General features: G+C 35.9%; 1 protein-coding gene across 1 annotated transcript in view; it reads right to left on the bottom strand.

The window, feature by feature from the left end:
* crybg2 (crystallin beta-gamma domain containing 2) overlaps positions 1 to 9,460 on the bottom strand; it is a 173,124-nt gene that overhangs the window by 104,220 nt on the left and 59,444 nt on the right. The window lies entirely within an intron of this gene.

The following is a 9,460-nucleotide window of genomic DNA, read 5'->3' as shown; positions in this document are numbered from 1 at the left end:
GGAATTTCCCCCCAAAATTTGGGAATTTCCAGGAAATAATGTTTTGAATATTTATTGCACTTGGCGCGATGATGTCATGTTATTGATGGAAAAATGCATTTTTAGACCATATGATTTGCCTGAGCGGCTAGTAGACCCCGAGACTAACAAGCGGTTGCCTTGTTGCTTTTCCATTAAGAAAAATAAATTAGTTTTTAGTATAAGTTTGCTGGTTTCAAGAAATGTAATGCCTAGTGCATATCATTATGTAAAGATAATGGCACTAGCATTTACTTCATTTAAGAACATTTTTCAACATATTGAGCAAAAAGGTCTCTTTTTTTTCTACCAAGAAAAGTGCACTTGTTATTAGTGAGAATATACTTATTTTAAGGTATTTTGGGGTTCATTGAGGTTAGCTAATTTGACTTGTTTTGGAAAGTCTTGACAAGCCAAATTTTCTTGTTCTATTGGCAGATAATTTTGCTTAGTTCAAAATAAAATACCCCTCATTTTTGTATTTTTTTTTCTTGTTTTTGAACACTGACTTTTTGCAGTGTACATTCGATTGTACTGTTTTTCAGCCAATATTTCTTCCTTGAACTCCCATTCGGTCAAAACATACCAAACATTTGTATTGATTGATTGAGACTTTTATTAGTAGATTGCACAGTACAGTACATATTCCGTACAATTGACCACTAAATGGTAACACCCCAATAAGTTTTTCAACTTGTTTAAGTCGGGGTCTACGTTAATCAATTCGCCCTGACGGCCTCCCAGCCTTTTTGCTCAAAAGCTGTGCAGAGGAACTAACTACAGCATGGTGTCCAATATTCCAACAGTCACTTAACACTCACACTGTTCCAGCTCTGTGGAAGAAGTCAATTATAACTCCAGTGCCTAAAAAGCCCGGTGTCACAGTAAACAACGACTTTCGTCCCGTAGCTCTCACATCGATTGTTATGAAATGTTTTGAAAAATTTGTTGTGTCACTGCTCATGAAGGATGTCAAGCCAAATTTAGATGTGTACCAGTTTGCGTACAAGCAGGAATGCAGTACTGATGATGCAATCCTTTGCACCTTGCATTTTATCTCCAAGCACCTTGAAAACACAAAAGCTTATGCTAGAATTTTATTTGTTGATTTCAGCTCAGCTTTTAATACAGTGCAAATTCACATACTCTTAGAGAAGCTCAAAGACATGGGTGTAAACTCCACCTTGATCAAATGGTTCCACTCTTTTTTAACAAACAGAACACAGCAAGTGAAGGTCAACAGAACACTGTCAGACACCAAACACTGCAACACAGGCGTCCCACAGGGTTGCGTTGTATCACCAACACTATTTACATTGTACACCAATGATTGTAGGACTGTGCACCCTAACAATTATATGGTGAAATTTGCGGACGATACCGTGCTCCTAAGCCTTCTACACAAGGATACGGACCCCTCTGTGTACCAAGACGAGATAGACCTATTTATTAGGTGGTGTGACACTAACCATCTTATTTTAAATGTGACCAAGACACAGGAAATGGTTTTGGATCCGAGGAAAGTGACTGACCATGAGCCAGTGGTCATCAAAAATCAGGAAATCACCCAGGTATCCTCATATAAATATTTAGGGGTTCATATTGATAATCTTCTCTGCTGGAAGACACATATTGACAAACTGTGCAATAGACTGCAACAGAGGCTATATTTTTTGCGAAGATTAAGATTGTACGGCGTAAGCAGCCATATCATGATGATTTTCTACCGTGCCATTGTAGAGAGCATCATTAGATACGGGATCACCTCATGGTTTGGCAACCTAACCGTTAAGCTAAAAAGCAAACTGGCCGGCATGCATAAAACGGCAATGAAAATCGTAGGGAGGAAAGAATATGAGCCTATAAAGAGCATCTATGAGCAGGCAGTTAGGAAAAAAGCTAAGAAAATTATTTCCAACTCACAACACCCACTCTTTCCTGAATATGGAACCCTGCCATCAGGGAGAAGACTCCGGGTCCCACTATGCAAATCTAACCGCCTTAAATTATCATTTGTTCCAGCCTCCATTAAGCTGACCAACAATGTGCAATAGAATTTTAATACATAGGTTAGCACTTTTTTAGCACATAGCACTTTAGCACATAGCACTTTAGAACTAAGCACTTTAGCACACAGCACTTTATCCATGAGCTCTAGTGCAATGCACATTGGTACTTTATCTTTATCTCCATACTGTAGATTTTATGCCTACATCAAAGTGCCACCTATGTCTATCAAGCTCCATGTTCTGATGTTTAAATGTTAGTTGTATGGTTGTGGTTGTGTCTGTGCTTGTGTTTTTGTTCTGTTGTTTTTGAGTATGTTAAGAAAGCAATGATGCACTGTGCCCAAGACAAATTTCCCCGCGGGGACAATAAAGTTGAACCTTGAACCTTGAACCTTGAATTCATGGTACAAATCAATCAATCAATCAATGTTTACTTATATAGCCCTAAATCACAAGTGTCTCAAAGGGCTGCACAAGCCACAAAGACATCCTCGGTTCAGATCCCACATAAGGGCAAGGGAAAAACTCACAACCCAGTGGGATGTCAATGAGAATGACTATGAGAAACCTTGGAGAGGACCACAGATGTGGGTGACCTGCCATCCCCCTCTATATAACATATATAACATGTATATAACATGTGTATAACACATATATAACACGTGTATAACATATATAACACATATATAACATGTATAACATGTATATAACACGTATATAACATGTATAAGACATATTTAACATGTATATAGCATGCCCAACATGATTTTCACGTGTCCCAGATTTGCGAGGCGAGTGGAGCGTCTCACTCAAATATATACTATCATCATAATAGAGTCATCACTCAAGTTAATCACCAGAGTATTTACATTGAATTATTTACATTATTTACAATCCGGGGGGTGGGATGTGGAGGGGTTAGATTGGGTTGCTATCAGTACCAGAGGTGGGTAGTAACGCGCTACATTTACTCCGTTACATCTACTTGAGTAACTTTTGGGATAAATTGTACTTCTAAGAGTAGTTTTAATGCAACTTACTTTTACTTTTACTTGAGTATATTTATAGAGAAGAAACGCTACTTTTACTCCGCTACTTTTACTCCGCTACTTTTATCTACATTCAGTTCGCTACTCGCTACTAATTTTTATCGATCTGTTAATGCACGCTTTGTTTGTTGTGGTCTGTCAGACAGACCTTCAAAGTGCCTGCGTTACTGGTGACGTTTCACTCCGTTCCACCAATAAAATGCAGTCACTAGTGACGTTTGACTCCGTTCCACCAATCAAATGCAGTCGCTGGTGACGTTGGACCAATCAAACAGAGCCAGGTGGTCACATGACCTGACTTAAACAAGTTGAAAAACTTATTCGGGTGTTACCATTTAGTGGTCAATTGTACGGAATATGTACTGTACTGTGCAATCTAATAATAAAAGTTTCAATCAATCAATCAAAAGTGTGAAGGAAAAAAGACACGTTTTTATTTCAACCGTACATCCCGTCAAAAGCCTAAAGACTGACTGCACAGTTCCTGTCTTCACAATAAAAGTGCCGCTCCATCGCGCGTGCACTTACAAAATAAGAGTCTCCGAAAGCCAGCGCAAACAAGCTAGCAAGCTACGGAATTTGCCGCCAATGTATTTCTTGTAAAGTGTGTGAAAACGAATATGGAAGCTGGACAAATAAAATGCCAAAAACCAACCACTTTCAGACAGAAAGGAGGAACTTTTCTTCTCCTCCATTTGAAAACGTGGACGTTACCAGCACTACTGTCTGATTACAATCAATGCAAGTCATCAGAATCAGGTAACACACCAACTTATATTCTTGTCTTCATGAAAGAAAGGAATCCGTATGTTAAACATGCATGTATATTCATTAAAACCCCTTTAACATGTAAACAAAAACGGCAAACTAAATAAATATAAATGATATACTGTATATATCAATTTATGTGTATATAAATATATATATATATATATATATATATATATATATATATATATATAAATACATACATATATATATAAATATATATATATATATATAAATATATATATATATATGATATGTGTGTGTATGTTACTCATCACTTACTCAGTACTTGAGTAGTTTTTTCACAACATACTTTTTACTTTTACTCAAGTAAATATTTGGGTGACTACTCCTTACTTTTACTTGAGTAATAAATCTCTAAAGTAACAGTACTCTTACTTGAGTACAATTTCTGGCTACTCTACCCACCTCTGATCAGTACTCTCCGAGTTTATCGCAAAACTTCAATCAAGACTTCCCTTCCAGTGGAAAGCGCGAGTATATTACATAAGCCGAGCCATTCAAACCGCAACTCTTACTAGATTTTAAACAACAAAAATGAGTAGACCGTCTTCATTACAAGCACTTCACGCTGCTCCACCCTCAACAAAGATTAAAAGGAACATGATCTTTTTAAAAACCCAGCAGCAAAACGTTTAGGAAATGTTGTATCTTAATTAGTTATCCCACCTAACTTTTACTTAATACCTAAAACAATAACGATTACAGGGATGGTGTGCTGCCTACAATATAACTCAGGTATGCTAACCTCCCACTTAAATAGGTTCTATTAACGGGCGCCATTCTGACTCATGAACATGTGCTTCCTGTCTTGGCCTACGCACTGTTGTGCCATTTAATTACAGTTTTACTCATTCATTTATGTCTTTTTCTACAGGAGCAGTAAATAATAAAAACAATTAAAAAAAAAAAGCCAAACAACTGTTTGCAAGGTTAGGACAGGATAACGTTTCTTCAAACCAGGGGTGTCAAACACATTTTAGATCGGGGGGCCACATGGAGAAAAATCTACTCCGAAGTGGGCCGGACTGGTAAAATCACGGCACGATAACGTAAAAATAAAGACAACTTCAGATTGTTTTCTTTGTTTAAAAATAGAACAAGCACATTCTGAAAATGTACTATTTATATTAATAAAAGTATTTTACCTTTATTTGTCGTTATTTATTAGGGGTGTAACAGTACGTGTATTTGTATTGAACCGTTTCGGTACGGGCGTTTCGCTCGCAGTCCTGGCTTGAGGTGAAGGCTAATTCGCTCTAAGCGTAACATTAGCTCATTTTGCGGTGTGTGTGTGTGTGTTACGGACAGCAAAGCCCTGTCTGTCTGTTATTTCACTTTACCTTTTTTCTGTGTTGATTGAGCTGTGTTGAAGCAGCAAAAAAGGACATTATGTTAAAGGGGAACACATTTCAGAAGGGTTAAAACCATTAAAAATCAGTTTCAAGTGGCTTATTATATTTTTCGAAGTTTTTTTCAAAATTTTACCCATCACGCGATATCCCTAAAAAAAGCTTCAAAGTGCCTGATTTTAACCATCGTTATAAACACCCGTCCATTTTCCTGTGACGTCACATAGTGAAGCCAACACAAACAAAAATGGCGGAAAGAACAGCAAGCTATAGCGACGTTAGCTCGGATTCAGGCTCGGATTTCAGCGGCTTAAGCGATTCAACAGATTACGAATGTATTGAAACGGATGGTTGTAGTGTGGAGGCAGGCAGCGAAAACGAAATTGAAGAAGAAACTGAAGCTATTGAGCCATATCGGTTTGAACCGTATGCAAGCGAAACCGACGAAAACGACACGACAGCCACGGGAGAAAGCGAGGACGAATTCGGCGATCGCCTTCTAACCAACGATTGGTATGTGTTTGTTTGGCATTAAAGGAAACTAACAACTATGAACTAGGTTTACAGCATATGAAATCCATTTGGCAACAACATGCACTTTGAGAGTGCAGACAGCCCAATTTTCATCAATTAATATATTCTGTAGACATACCCTCATCCGCGCTCTTTTCCTGAAAGCTGATCTGTCCAGTTTTGGAGTTGATGTCAGCAGGCCAGGGAAGCTAGGGTCGATATTCTTCTCTTGATCATCTTAACATTGCTGTATGTATACTTTTGACCCAGCACATTTGATCACATTTTCAGTAGACCCATAATAAATTCATAAAGGAACCTAACTTCATGAATTTTTTTTTCCAACAAGTATGTGCTCCAATCACTCTATCACAAAAAATAAGAGTAGTAGAAAAGATTGGAAACTCAAGACAGCCATGACATTATGTTCTTTACAAGTGTATGTATAAACGGCTTTTCCTTTTTTGCAGCTACAGACGGATTCGTTTTTTGTATTTTTGGTCCGATATGGCTCTTTCAACGTTTTGGGTTGCCGACCCCTGGCCTGTACCGTGCATATTTACCATGGAAGCAATACAAATTGGACTGATGTGATAATTCTGCTGACTCCTTCTGGATGTTTTGCTAAACCCTGATGACAGCAGCGGTGAGTCGGGCCTGTCACCGCCAGGCCAGCCGCCGCATTCTCCACGAGGTGTGTCAGCCCAAATTCTTCCTTCTGTGACGGATATGTCACGAAGTACTGTAGGAACGCCAAGACAACAATCAATGTGCACTGAGAGTGTATTCAAACACAACTCCTAAACCAAACATGCAAAATGTCTAAAAATGCCTGTAATATTGAATCCATGTGAGTTTTACTAGAATCAGTTGTTTTTGTAAGGTTTGCAAATAAAAAAATTAGGTTTTACTCACTATGACAGTATACTGTCACACTCAATATAACAGTTATTTAAACATAACTCCTAAACCACACATGAAAAATGGCTAAAAATGCCTGAAATAAGGCATTCTTGTGAGTTTTACTCGAAACATGTGCTTTTAAAAGGCTTGCAAACACAAAAAGTCGTTTTTTACTCAATATGACAGTAATGTTCTTAAGATACTGTGAAAAAAGCAATAGAAATGTATTCCATCATAATTCCTAAACCAAACATGCAAAATGTCTAAAAATGCCTGTAATATTGAATCCATGTGCGTTTTACTAGAATCAGTTGTGTTTGTAAGGTTTGCAAATACAAAAATTAGGTTTTATTCACTATGACAGTATACTGTCACACTCAATATGACAGTTATTTAAACATAACTCCTAAACCACACATGAAAAATGGCTAATAATGCCTGAAATAATGCATCTTTGGGAGTTTTACTCGAAACATATGCTCTTTAAAGGCTTGCAAACACAAAAAGTAGTTTTTTACTCAATATGACAGTAATGTTCTTAAAATCCTGAGATAATGCGAAAAAAGAAATAAAAATGTATTCCAACATAATTCCTAAACCAAACATGCAAAATGTCTAAAAATGCCTGTAATATTGAATCCATGTGCATCTTACTAGAACCAGTTGTTTTTGTAAGGTTTGCAAATACAAAAATTTGTTTTTACTCACTATGACAGTATACTGTCACACTCAATATGACAGTTATTTAAACATAACTCCTAAACCACACATGAAAAATGGCTAAAAATGCCTGAAATAAGGCATTCTTGTGAGTTTTACTCGAAACATATGCTTTTTAAAGGCTCGCAAACACAAAAAGTATTTTTTTACTCAATATGACTCAATATTAAAATCCTGAGATACTGCGAAAAAAGCAATAAAAATGTATTCCATCATAATTCCTAAACCAAACATGCAAAATGTCTAAAAATGCCTGTAATATTGAATCCATGTGAGTTTTACTAGAATCAGTTGTGTTTGTAAGGTTTGCAAATACAAAAATTAGGTTTTACTCACTATGACAGTATACTGTCACACTCAATATGACAGTTATTTAAACATAACTCCTAAACCACACATGAAAAATGGCTAATAATGCCTGAAATAATGCATTCTTGTGAGTTTTACTCGAAACATATGCTTTTTAAAGGCTTGCAAACACAAAAAGTAGTTTTTTACTCAATATGACAGTAATGTTCTTAAAATCCTGAGACAATGCGAAAAAAGCAATAAAAATGTATTCCATCATAATTCCTAAACCAAGCATGCAAAATGTCTAAAAATGCCTGAAATATTGAATCCATGTGAGTTTTACTAGAATCAGTTGTTTTTGTAAAGTTTGCAAATACAATAATTCGGTTTTACTCACTATGACAGTATACTGTCACACTCAATATGACAGTTATTTAAACATAACTCCTAAACCACACATGAAAAATGGCTAATAATGCCTGAAATAATGCATCCTTGGGAGTTTTCCTCGAAACATATGCTTTTTTAAAATCTTGCAAACACAAAAAGTCGTTTTTTACTCAATATGACAGTAATGTCCTTAAAATCCTGAGACAATGCGAAAAAAGCAATAAAAATGTATTCCATCATAATTCCAAAACCAAACATGCAAAATGTCTAAAAATGCCTGTAATATTGAATCCATGTGAGTTTTACTAGAATCAGTTGTTTTGTAAGGTTTGCAAATACAAAAATTAGGTTTTACTCACTATGACAGTATACTGTCACACTCAATATGACAGTTATTTAAACATAACTCCTAAACGACACATGCAAAATGGCTAATAATGCCTGAAATAAGGCATTCTTGGGAGTTTTCCTTGAAACATATGCTTTTTTTAAATTTTGCAAACACAAAAAGTTGTTTTTTACTCAATATGACAGTAATGTTCTTAAAATCCTGAGATAATGCGAAAAAAGCAATAAAAATGTATTCCAACATAATTCCTAAACCAAACATGCAAAATGTCTAAAAATGCCTGTATTATTGAATCCATGTGCGTTTTACTAGAATCAGTTGTGTTTGTAAGGTTTGCAAATACAAAAATTCGGTTTTACTTACTATGACAGTATACTGTCACACTCAAAATGACAGTTATTTAAACATAACTCCTAAACCACAAATGAAAAATGGCTAATAATGCCTGAAATAATGCATTCTTGTGAGTTTTACTCGAAACATATGCTCTTTAAAGGCTTGCAAACACAAAAAGTTGTTTTTTACTCAATATGACAGTAATGTTCTTAAAATCCTGAGATAATGCGAAAAAAGAAATACAAATGTATTCCAACATAATTCCTAAACCAAACATGCAAAATGTCTAAAAATGCCTGTAACATTGAATCCATGTGAGTTTTACTAGAATCAGTTGTTTTTGTAACGTTTGCAAATACAAAAATTCGGTTTTACTCACTAAGACAGTATACTGTCACACTCAATATGACAGTTATTTAAACATAACTCCTAAACCACACATGAAAAATGGCTAATAATGCCTGAAATAATGCATCCTTGGGAGTTTGTTAAAGGCTTGCAAACACAAAAAGTAGTTTTTTTTACTCAATATGACAGGAATGTTCTTAGAATCCTGAGATATGGACATATTTTGAAGCCAGTGCATTACAGTTTGTGGAATAGAAAGCAACAACTCAACAGTCTCCAGAATTAAGCTCAAACAAATTGCAACACACCTTTATAAAAAAATACGTTATCTCTTTAATTTTCTGTTTAGATCAGTCGCCAGTCAATCACAAAGGCACAAAAAGACTGCTTACT

The sequence above is a fragment of the Nerophis lumbriciformis genome, linkage group LG21 (assembly GCF_033978685.3).
Source record: "Nerophis lumbriciformis linkage group LG21, RoL_Nlum_v2.1, whole genome shotgun sequence".
Taxonomy (NCBI): Eukaryota; Metazoa; Chordata; class Actinopteri; order Syngnathiformes; family Syngnathidae; genus Nerophis; species Nerophis lumbriciformis.
The sequence above is the reverse complement of the archived record's forward strand: the minus strand, read 5'-3'. Positions and strand labels throughout refer to the sequence as shown.